At 40.7% G+C, this 12,660-nt stretch overlaps 1 pseudogene; it reads left to right on the plus strand.

Annotated features, from left to right (window-relative positions):
• Positions 1-151: 151 nt before the first annotated feature.
• LOC121432344 lies at positions 152-11,031 on the plus strand (annotated as a pseudogene).
• Positions 11,032-12,660: the final 1,629 nt, after the last annotated feature.

The following is a 12,660-nucleotide window of genomic DNA, read 5'->3' on the forward strand; positions in this document are numbered from 1 at the left end:
ACGATGGAAACTGTCACTCTGACTGCCTCTGAGAAGGTGAAGGTAATTAATTCAGGCATTTAAGCGCAAGGCTGCCCTCATCTTCCGTCAATCAGGGAGGCTGTTGCTGCCCTTCACAAACTGTCCAATGAGGAGCGCGGATATTCGGAAGGCGCCCTCCGTGCCACCATGTTTGAGTCCTGTGTTGTCGAGGAGGCCTGCTGGGCTCGGTTTGCACTACCTGTCTCTCCTGGTTTCGAGCCGATTGGGAAGAACACGTGCATGCATCTGAAAGAGGAAATGGTGAGTGGGCCCCGGGATCCTGGAATCCTCCTAGAGCGCTGTCGCCTGGCCGGTCCTCTGGTGCTGTCCAGCCGGGTGTGCCCTGCTGGCTCGCTGATCCCCAGAGCTCTGGAATTGCGTGCAGAGCAGCGGCCGGACACCGGATCCCGTCCGGTTCTGTCCCAGGGAAGCTACTTCGTCCCGGGTCCCTGTCTTCCTGGGGTGAGTCGTCCCTGGGATGTGCACCTCAGCACTTACGGCAGCGCTGGCAGGTTGGTGACTCAGAGTCCAGGCTGGTGTGAGGGGACGTGGGCAGTGAGAGCTGTTGCTCGTCTGCCCTTACAGGTATATCTGGGCTGCTTTCGATTTTTTTCTGTCGTCACCTATCTGAATTATATTCTTTTTAGTACCGCGGTTCAATAGGACAGGACTTTGGCTTTAGGCTACATCCCCAAACCTCAACTCATCAATTAAACTGTGTGTGGGGGTGTGTGTTCTGCTTTTTAAAAAATGGTGATTTCTAGAGGGTATTTGATTTTGCCCTCTGTGAACATGGGCCAAAATTCCCAATCTTAGAAGAAGGAGAGAAACCTAAATTTTTTTTTTCAGTGACTATTTCTGAGGCCAAAATTAGGATTTTTGAAAAGCTTTGCTAGACCTGGTGTTTGTGAGCTCTTTGGAGGGGAACAGGTGCTTATGGTTGTATTGTTGTTTGTGTGCCCTGAGCTGCTTCTCCAAGAAGAAGGAGCTGAGTCTGAGAGTATTTATCACATGGCATTCTCTGAGGGGATCTCCATTTGTACAGTGTCGTTTCTTGCAGTCCTTAGGCTGGGGTATTCAGTTTCTTTACCATTTGAAGTTGTCATGGTCGAGATCTTTTCCTTCAAGTTCTTTTCCTGTTACTGCGAATGGGATCGTGTTCCTGGTTTTCTCTCTCAGCCAGTCTTTATGGGAATAGAGGAATGTTCTTGCTTATTGAATGTTGATTTTATATTCTGCTATGTTCAAGAAAGTACTAAATGCTATAAAGAAAATGTTTACTTTTTTAAATTCCCTCTGTGTTGTATTCATACTCAAATTGAAGGGATTTTTAGCAGTGTACTAGATAATTCTAGTTAATGATAAGTAAAATAATGAGCATTTGCATATTAAGACGAGAAAGACAAACTTGGAGAGGCTAAAATACTTCCATTGTGGATGAAACAGTATACTTTTACTTGAAAGTGAGTTTAAATTACTTGTACATTGAATTTTTTAAAACTCAGGGTAAACTGTACTTGGAAAAGAACACTTTTAATTTTCTAGTAGAAGTTGAAAGGAAAATAAGTACCAAATCAATCGGAAAGTTTAGGCCTCAGGAGATGATACAGCTATCAAGAATACTTGCCAATTTTGCAGGGGACCTGGGTTCTTTTCCCTGCAGCCAGGTTGGGCAGCTCACCAATACCTGTAAACCCAGCTCCCATGGACCTGACATTCTCTTCTGGCCTCTAGAGACTGCACACAGGTGTTATACACGCAGACATATCAAAAAATAATACAGAATGAAAATCAAGCAAAATAGTTTATTGCAATGAAAGCAGTTACACATAAAAGACATACACATTTTTGTTAAAATTATCTGTTTAAATGTCAAGATTGTGGATGTGTCTTTGTGTACAAGTGTGCATGCGCACACCAGTTACAAGGGAGTGACAGAGAACATTAGACTAGAAAACTTAACTGTCTTTCTTCGATGGGTAAAACTAATTACATGAAAGAGATGGAGTTTAGTAGTTGTGGTACCATTGTTGAAGGGATTAAAAACATTAGCCATTGTTGGTCATAATGAAATCCTGAAATCTCAGCAATTGCAAGGCTGAAGTGGGAGGATTGCTGTCAGTTCAGTGACATCCTCAACCGTAAATAGTGTCAAGTCCTGTCTCAAAGACAAACCAAAACAGCTTGATCAAACATTTGTGCCACAGGAGAAATTACTTGAGTTCTATCTTCTAATATGATGGGCATTTAGAACGCAGTGTAAATAAGTGGAAGACTTTTTACCAAGGAAAGAATAGTTATGCAGCAATATATAGTTTAATTTCCTCAGCCGTCATAGCAATGCCTCTTTCAAAAGATCATATGAGTTCTGTATAGTAAAGTCTTTCTGTTATTTACAAATGAATATTTTCAGGTGTACCTAGGGTTAAGGTCAAGGTAGATTCAAGGTATGAAGACAGGGTCAGTTTCTAAAATAGTGTACTTATGGACCATTGAGTTTAATTAGTGCAGCCCTTATTTACATGGGCAAGGGGTTCTATACAAGAATATGGCAACATAACAAGGCCACACTCCAAAAGAAAAATGACTCTCCCTCCCCAAGAAGCCACCAACTAAAACTAGCTATTCAGTTAAGAATGGGGCTTTGGAAGCCTCTCCCAAGTCCATTGCTGGGCTTTTTCACTGGCATGATTCCTTGTGTGGGTAACCACAGTGATTGTTAATTCATGTATGCAACAGCCATGTCAGGTCCAGAGCGCAGCATTTGATAATACTGCTCCCCGTGCCCCAGCGCTTACATTTTCACTTCAGTTTTTCTGCAATATTTCCTGAGTCTTGGGAATAGAGGGTTGATATAATGTCCTATCTATGGTTGAGCACACACAGTTATTTTCATAATTTAAACAGTAATGCTTCTCTGTCTTAACTACCATGGCTACAGTAAGAAGCCCCTTTGACCCAGGTTGGGGAAGGAAGCCCAGACATTCAGAAGGCCGTGAGTGTGTCAACATCAGCACTTAGAAACACAACATCAGGGACTTGTCCCTTAGGACCTTTGACATTCCTAGCCATGGGTTTTAACCATGCTAAATTATCAGACGTGACTTCCGTCTTCTGCCGCAGACCTGAAATTTCATTGTCAAAACTCCTTAGCTCCATAAACATCTTTTCCAGTAGGCTCATCTTGTCTGGCATATCAGTATTGTAGCATCCAGGGTTCAGCTCAGGATAAAATCTTTGGTGCCTCTTCTCCCCCAGCAGCTTTCATAGTACCACTCAGCAGCGCTCTGAAAGATAGCTACCCAGGGATTTCCTGGTTAGCTCATGATTGGTTTCCCTGTATCCAGCAACCAAGATGTGTGGTGTCTTCAACAGTAGAATTTTATCATCTAGTTATGGTTGGTAATCCAAAGCAATGACAATAGCCTATATTGTTTGGGATGCTACAGAAGCTTCTCTGACCAATAACTCATATGGTAGTGACCTGTGCCTGACCCTGACATTTTTATTTAGTACCTGTGGCTTTTAGGGAGCAGCATTATTCACTAATGGGTGGTACTTTTGCTTGCTTAGATCTTTGTGGGTTTGTGGCCAGCCTGGTTTATAGGCAGAGCTCCAGGCTAACAAGGGCTACCTCGTAAGGCTCTGTTCCCCACCCCCTCCAAGAAAAATGTATTTTAAATTAGTTTACAAGCTAGTGCTGTTTTATAACACTACTTTACACATCTTTAGTGGTTAACTCAGTTCTTAACACTCCTTTCCCCTACGTTCCATCCTCGTCCCTTCTTAAACCTTTAGCTTCCAATATTTTCTCACTGATCATTCATATGACATATGTTCTAATATCCCCTCTCATTATGTGTACTGTAGTATATGTGTGTTCACTCAATATATGTATGTATTTATTTAACTTGGATTGCAAGATCATTAAGTGCCCAAATAACTTTTTCATGTGTATTTTATTTTTTTAAGCCTTATTCTGGTTCCTCTTTTGCCATCTCTGTCATTCCCAAACCTGATTGAGCCCTTCAGTCCCCTGTATTCCACTCTCTACTTTTGTTTTATCTGCATTCTACACCTCCATGTATCCTCCCTGCCAATAGCCTGGTTTTGCTTTCTTCTCCACATGCACTTGGTGTTAGAAACACACAAAAACCAAAGATTTGAACCTAGGAACCTCATATGAGGAAAAACCTTGCAGTGTTTTTTTTTTTTTTTTAGCCTAGTTGAACTCACTCAGTATAATTTTTTTCAGTTTTGTCCATTTACATAAAAATTTTCATTTTCTCTACAGCTGAATAATAGTCTGCTGTGTAGATAACACCATATTTTCATTATACGTTCTTAAGTCGAAGGATATCTAGGTTGATTCTTTTTCCTACCTGTTGTGAATTGCTCAGCGTGAATATGGATGTGCAAGTGTATCTCTATAATAAGGTACAAAGTGCTGAGGGCATATGCCCAGGAGTGGTATAGGCGGGCAATATGATAAATCCATTTCAAGTTTTGAAATTTTTTATATTTATTTGCATGGGTATTTTTCCTACATGTATCTCTGAATATTGCATGTATGTATGTGTTCGTGAAGAGCATAAGGTGTCAGATCCCCTGGAACTGGAGTTAGACAGTTGTGAGGTGAATGCTGAGAATACAGCCTGGGGGTTCTGCAAGCGCTGATGGGCTCTCAACTGCTCAACAGTCTTTTCAGCCCTATTTCTCTTTCTTTAGAATCCTCCAGGCTGATGAGCACAGCGTGTGCACTAGTTTACATTTTCACCAACAGGACAAGGGCTCCCTTTTACCTACATCCAGGCCAGCGCTTGTCATTTTTATTCCTCGTGATAGCCATTTTGACTGGAGTGAGGTGGCCTCTTAATGTAGCTGTAAAATGCAGACAAATGAAACTAGATCCTTATCTTTCACTTTGCACAAAACTCAACCCCAAATAGATTAGGACCTTAACAACTTAATATCCAGAAATTTCTCGATGAAAATTTTGTAAGTGCGGTTCAGATGACAAGCACAGGTAAGGAATTTCTAGATAGGACTTCAAGTAAAACAAATGGGATTTCATGACACTGAAAATCTTTTGTACAACAAAGAGTCAATTACATGAAGAGGCAGGCAGCCCACAGAATGGGAGAAAATCAGCTATACATCTAAAAGGGATTAGTGTCTGTAATACAAAGCGATTCAAAACAACATAAAAAGAATCAAGGCATCAAACATCCTAATTAAAAAGTGGACTGTAGGGCTGGAAAGATGGCTTAGCCATTATGAGCACTGACTGTTCTTCCAAATCACCCCAGTTCAATTCCCAGCACCCACACTGTCTATAGCTCCAGTCCCAGGGGATCCAGCACCCTCACACAGACATACATGCAGGCAAACCACCAAGGCAAATTAAAAAAGTGGACTGTGGAACTGTACAGAACATTCTCATGAGAAGAAATAGAAATGTCTTATAAATACAAAGTGTTCAACATTCTCAGCCATTAGGAGATGCAGATGAAAGTGGTGGGTGTGTGCTGGGCGGTGGTGGCGCACGCCTTTAATCCCAGCACTCGGGAGGCAGAGGCAGGCGGATCTCTGTGAGTTCGAGACCAGCCTGGTCTACAAGAGCTAGTTCCAGGACAGACTCCAAAGCCACAGAGAAACCCTGTCTCGAAAAAACCAAAAAAAAAAAAAAAAAAAGTGGTGGGTGTGGAGTATGATTTAGCCTACCAGTAGCCACGAAGAAATACTGACTCTCCTCCCTTGTGTGCCCTCCCAAATCCATGCTGAAACTTAACTAACATAACGTCAAGTGTTGTGGGAATTTCATACTTTGATGCATCCATGATAAAGAGATTGTTTTGGTGTGTGAGTGTGACACTGAGTTCCTAAGAATATATCTTGCTGCTGTAAGGACCAACCTTTAGCAGATCAGGAACTGAGAGGAATCCATGAAGTTGGCAAACTAATCACTCAACTTTTCTATCTTAGGGAGTAAGACTTAATTCTCTAGGGCTGACGAGGTGGGGCTAAACTTAACTTTCTAAGGCCAATGCAAAGGGAAACACACACACACACACACACACACCTTTAAAGAGTCTCCCTATCATCTTCTTTTTTTTTCTTCTCTCTATCCAGGTGTATTCCTTCTATCTCTCTTGGCAGTTCACATTAACCATTTCCCTGTTTTTTAGGAGCCAGTGACCTTTGAGGATGTGGCTGTGAACTTCAGTCCAGGAGAGTGGGCTTTCTTGAATTCTAGTCAAAAGCAGTTCTACAGAGATGTGATGACAGAAACCTTTATGAACCTGATCTCCATAGGTAAAAACAAGATGCTATGATTCTTTTATAGCTTCTCGTTCAGCAAGAGAGCAGCTTTTCTTGCTTATTTGTATAGTTTCATGAACTGAAATATTGAAAGGGGATGTGATGGTATTTGTAGCATACCAAGTCATACTGTACCACAGCAAACGGTAGACTTTAATAAGTGTTTTCTAGTGTTGGATAAGTCATAATGATTTCTTTTGATTTACTTCCAGGGAAAACAGAAGAACACATTGAAGAGGAGTATGTGAATGTCAGAAGAAGTCTCCGGTAATTCACACTCAAAAGGGGGAAATTTGCATGAAGTATGTGTAATTTATTTTAGGGAAGAAGAAAACCAAACCAATGATCCAACTACATCTAAATGTAAAATGGTTCTATGACAATGTTTTCTAAAACCTGTGTTAGTTTGTCCATCCAGAGTTGTTGGGAATTCCATCTCTGTACTCTAGTAATATTTCCTAAATGTGTTACAACATCAGGCAGTGTAAGACATTCTCCAGTGATTTGAGCTATACAATCTCCTCTTCATGCACAAAAGTATTTAATCTATTTTTATCAGGTTGACTTTAGGACTTGGATATATGCTTCTATATTAAGTACAATGAATTTCAGTTTTAAATTGGGATCATTGGGATCTAGCTTCAATAAATCTCGTGAAGACGACTCAGGTATTTCAAATTTCATCATGCTTGCTTCACACCTTTGCATGAGTAATTTTTCCCATTGTTAACTGGTAGAGACATTTCCAAAACTTATTCCTTGGTAATTTCATACATGTGTGCAATGTATCTAATCATAGATGTGTCCTTTTCCTTTCTCGCCAACTCCTACAGCATCCTTCCTCACATCCTCTTCTAGTAACTACATGGTTTCTTTGTAGAAGTTGTTTTTTTTTTTTTTAAATAATCCCTGGAGTCCCATCAGTATTACCTGTATAGCAGTGGGTACAGGGTATTCCAGTGGAGCATGAGGAACCCACAAGGGTCTACACTTTTTTTTTTTTTTTCGAGACAGGGTTTCTCTGTAGCTTTGGTGCCTGTCCTGGAACTAGCTCTTGTAGACCAGGCTGGTCTCGAACTCACAGAGATCCGCCTGCCACTGCCTCCCAAGTGCTGGGATTAAAGGCGTGCGCCTTCACCGCCCGGCTGGGTCTACACTCTTGAAGAAAAATTCTTTATACAAATAAAGTCCGCATTTAGTATTGTCCCTTAAGTCAGGCCCTTTCCATGTGAATCTCAAAGTTGATGTCATTCTGCTGCTGCCTCCTAAATACTCTATTAATGGAAGTTAACGGGAGTGAGTCACAGCATCCAGCCTCCAGGGCTTCTCTTGGCTAATCTTAAAATGTTATGCTCTTTTGTTTCCTTTTTCTTTTTGCAGAACTCAGGTAATTGAGAGAGACTGTAAATATGGACATGGTTGTCAGTGTGGAGAAGCCCACCACCCGGTTCCAGAATATGTTGCTAATGAGCGCATGCCTTCTGCAACAGCAGTACGTGAACGCAGTGTGTGTGCAAGAGGCACCATTGGTCATTTCCCCTCAGATGTGCATCTCACAAGTGAAGCTGAAAAGAAGCCATTTGAGAATGAGGGTTGTGTGGAAATAGCTTTCCAACATGAGAAACACTATGCAGATTTCACCTCTTCTGAATACTTTCAGGTACTCAAAAATCCCAGGCAGATAGTTCACAAAAAGAAACAATCTAATGAAGCGTATAGGATTCACACTTCTGACAAAAATGATGAGCAAATTGACGGTGATGGTACATGTCACGAATACAATCAGTTTGATAAAGCCGTCAGGAAATACACTTACTTTCGAATATATGAAAGATTGCACACTGGAGTGAGACCATTTATGTGTGCGCAATGTGGCGAAACCTTTGCTAATTTCAGTCAGCTTGTCTACCATGAAAAAATTCATACTGAGAAGGAATGTTATGTGTGTAATCAGTGTGGAAAGGCATTTAGACACTACTCGTACCTTCAGAAACATGAAAGAATCCACAGTGGAGACGCACCCTATGTGTGTAAGCAGTGTGGCAAAGCATTCATTCGTTCATCACACCTTCTTGTCCATGAAAGAACTCACACTGGAGAGAAACCTTATACCTGTAAGCATTGTGGAAAAGCCTTCAGCCATCACAGTGCCTGTTATAGACATGAAATAATTCACACTGAAGAGAAACCCTATGTTTGCAAGCAATGTGGAAAAGCATTTACCTGTTCTACGTCCCTTCGCAACCATGAAAGAATTCACACCGGAGAAAAACCTTATGCGTGTAAGCAGTGTGGCAAATCCTTCATCCAGCGTGATGCTTGTTACAATCATGAAAGAACTCACACTGGAGAAAAGCCCTATGTATGTAAGCAGTGTGGGAAGGCATTTACATGGTCCACATGCCTTCGCAACCATGAAAGAACTCACACTGGAGAGAAACCTTACACATGTAAGCATTGTGGGAAAGCCTTCACCCATTCCAGTACCCGTTACAGTCATGAGAGAATTCATACTGGAGAAAAACCATATGTATGTAAAAAGTGTGGAAAGGCATTCATTCATTCCAGTCATCTTATCAGCCATGAAAAGATCCACACTGGGGAGAAACCTTATGCATGTAAGCATTGTGGGAAAGCTTTCATTCAACGTAAGGCCTGCTATAATCATGAACGAACTCATACTGGAGAAAAGCCTTATGTATGTAAACACTGTAAAAAAGCCTTTAGGTGTTCCACATACCTTCGCAACCATGAAAGAACTCATACTGGAGAGAAACCTTACATATGTAAACATTGTGGAAAAGCCTTTACACATCAGAGTGCCCGTTACCGTCACGAACGAATTCACACTGGAGAGAAACCATATGTATGTAAAAAATGTGGGAAAGCCTTCAGTGATTGCAGCTATCTTGTGAAACATGAAAAAATTCATTGGCGAGAAACCTTTCACATTCAAAAATAAGAGAAGCTTTTGTGTCTTCCACATCCCTTTATATGCATGGAAGCCAACAGAAAAGAACTGGAAATTTACAGCAATGTATCTGGTGACCTTGCCTGTGGATAACTTACTTATGTTGTGAGGTATTAAAGAAGAGTGTGAACAACTCACAAGAAGGCTCGGTGGGTAAAGGTGTTTATTTCTAAGTCAGGTAATCTGAGTTCCATCCCAGGGTCCCTTATAGTGGAAATAGAGAATTCCCAAATGTTTACCTCTGAGTTCCATGTACACACATGGACTCACACACAAACTGAATGTTTATTTTTAAAAATAGTGGAGATTAACTAACTGAAAGCTACAAAAGTGTAGCTGTATCCCCAATATGCAAATATATATAGGATAAAATCCTATTGCGCTGGGCATGGTAGAGCATGCCTTTTATTCTAGCACTTGGTGAAGGAGGGTTGGTAGAGGTAGAGAACTATAATGGATATAGTGGGTTTGAGCACCACATGGGAAGTTTAAGAAGAACTAGTTATAAGCAAGTGGAATTTTCTTTACAAAATGAAAAGATGGTTCCACTGTTAAAAGCACATACAGCTCTCCCTGAGGATCTGTGTTTTTCAGCATCCACACAGTGTGGCCCACAGCCAGCTCTTAATTCCACATCTGAGATGTGATGGCCCTCTTCTGGCCTCTGCAAGTACAGAACACATGTGATACACGTACTTAGAAATAAAAACACATCTTTAAGTAATTATGTGTATAAAGCAAATAGAAAGTTGTGAATTTTTTCAAATAAGAAAATTTATGAAATGTAGTTCAATCTTATAAGAATAATAAATGTGGAGACTGAACAAATTTATTTGTACAGAATATTTCTGGAAATAACCTGGAGTACAGTAAAATTATGACCATTTTTGTCATTGTTCAAGTCTTATATGTAACCTTTTACATTGTTTTTTTATAGTTTTGAAATAAGATTTCATAAACAATGTCATAATTTTGCCTGCCTGTATTGCCTACTGTTTGGAATGTTGAAGCTACCAAGAGACTGTCCCTAACAATAGCAATCATATAAAAAAAAAAAATTGTGTTGAGGTAGTGTAAGTTTGGTTAACTAATTTCATTTAAATGGTATTGTTTAAATGAAATGAGGTAAAACTTTCTCAACTTTACTGTAGAGCTGTTGGATTCATTGAACTGAGATGCATTTTTAATAGAACAGTAGACTTAATTTCACCTAGTTTATTGGTAATTATGGTTCATTTGAAAGTAAAAATATATGCTTCTTAAAAGTATTTTCTCATGTGTTATATTTTTAAAAAGTATTATTAATTCCTTTGCAATTTCCTTACATTTATGTGAAAATGGAAATTTTCTGGTGTTTACATAGATTTTTATATGTTGTACTTTTCAATGTATGTGTTGTTCCAGTAATAGTGCTTTGTTTCTTTTTTGTTTGTAGACAGGATCTCACTATGACTGGTATACAACTCACATAGATCCTGCCTTTGCCACCAAAGAGTTGGAATTAAAGCTTGCACCACCACACCTTGCTCAAATTATATTTTTGTATATGTGTTTTACCCTTATTTATTTATTTGCTTCTTTGGTTGGGTTTGGGGGGATATTTTTGTTTTTTGAGAAAGGGCCTCATACTGTATCTATGACTGTGCTGTTGCTATTTAGACCAGTCTGACATCAAACATAGATTCACTGGCTTCTGACTTCCAATGGCTGGGATTAAAAGCATGAACCAGTACACTTGGCTGTGTGTTTATATGATTAAGCTCACCCGCATATGGGTGCCTGTGGAGGCCACAATCATCAGATCCTTGAAGCTGGAGTTATAGCATGTTGTCAAACAGCTGTGATGATGCTAGGAACTAAACTCGTGTTCTCTGAAGACCAGCGAGGAATCTTTTTTTTTTTTTTTTTTTTTGGTTTTTTGGTTTTTTGAGACAGGGTTTCTCTGTGGTTTTGGAGCCTGTCCTGGAACTAGCTCTTGTAGACCAGGCTGGTCTTGAACTCACAGAGATCCGCCTGCCTCTGCCTCCCGAGTGCTGGGATTAAAGGTGTGCGCCACCACCGCTCGGCTTCAGCAAGGAATCTTTAACTGATGAACCATCTCTCTAGCCCTTCCTTGCTCTTAATTTTTTCTGATGGTTTTATTCACCTCTATAATTAATTTTAGTCCTTTTCTCTTCCACATTTCCTTTTCATCTCTGTCCCTCTATTTCTGGGATCCTTAACAAATCCCCTTCTTAGTTCCATATTCTGTGTGGGCCCCACTAAGGCTAATTTGAGTTTCTTGCTCAAGCATGCATTAGAGATCATCTACTGAAGGGCAGATTGTCTGAGCCTAAGCCACTGCAAAGATGGCTGTTCCTCTACAACCATGAATTATCAATAGTCCCCTACTGGATATGTGTGGGTTCGTGTTTCCTTCTCCTATCCATGGAGAAATGTTCACAGGCCCAATCTTGTGTGGATCTAGTGTAGATAACTGTAGGTGCAGTGAGTTCTTAACACACACACACACACACACACACCATTCTTTGAGACAGTATCTGTTCTGGCAGTGGCTGTGTAGACCAGGCTGGCGTCTAACTCAGTTCTCCCTACCTCTCTCCTGTGCTGGGACTAGTCGTATTACACTATGCCCAGCAAGTTTTTACATGTTTTTGCTGCATTCACTCCTTCCCATCCTTCGTCTTTGTTCCACCCCCACACTTCTGCACTGTTACCTGAACCCTGGAGGGAGTAATATCTCTGATCCATTTAGGAATCAACACTCTACCATTACTTAGTCATGGCACCTGATCAGACATGGGATTCTTTGCCATTACCTCCTACAGTAGGGAGCATGAGGGAGCATCTTTGATGAAGGATGTGTACAACATTAATCTCTGGGTGTAAGTGCTTACAAGATGGCTTAACAAAGTGGCCATGCTATCCACATAGTAAGAAATCCCCTACTCCAGGACCTGTGACCCCACCAGCCACAGACTTTAAAACTGGATTTGAAGAACCAGGCATGCATCTCTCTTGTCACCAAATGAAGTTTCTAGTACAGGGACATATCCAATTGAGTTGTTGACCAAAGGGATCATATGAAAATCCCCAAAGTTTTGCAAAGACAAAGACTGCTCCCCACAAACTAACAGCAAGGTTCCATTGCTGAAAACAACACCCACACAACTCATAAAATGTGGAAAAATTGAGCTGTTGCCTACACAGAACCCTCACCCCCATCTTCTAGTGTCTTTGGTATGAGAAGTTACTCTGCAGGCTACTTGAAGAGGAACATACACACCAACCCAGCCACAAACCCCATCATCTACAACCTGTCCTGCCTGCAAAATATACTAGGGCAA

Source organism: Microtus oregoni, unplaced genomic scaffold (genome assembly GCF_018167655.1).
Source record: "Microtus oregoni isolate MIOR12 unplaced genomic scaffold, Mior012 000034F_ref0000314, whole genome shotgun sequence".
NCBI lineage: Eukaryota > Metazoa > Chordata > Mammalia > Rodentia > Cricetidae > Microtus > Microtus oregoni.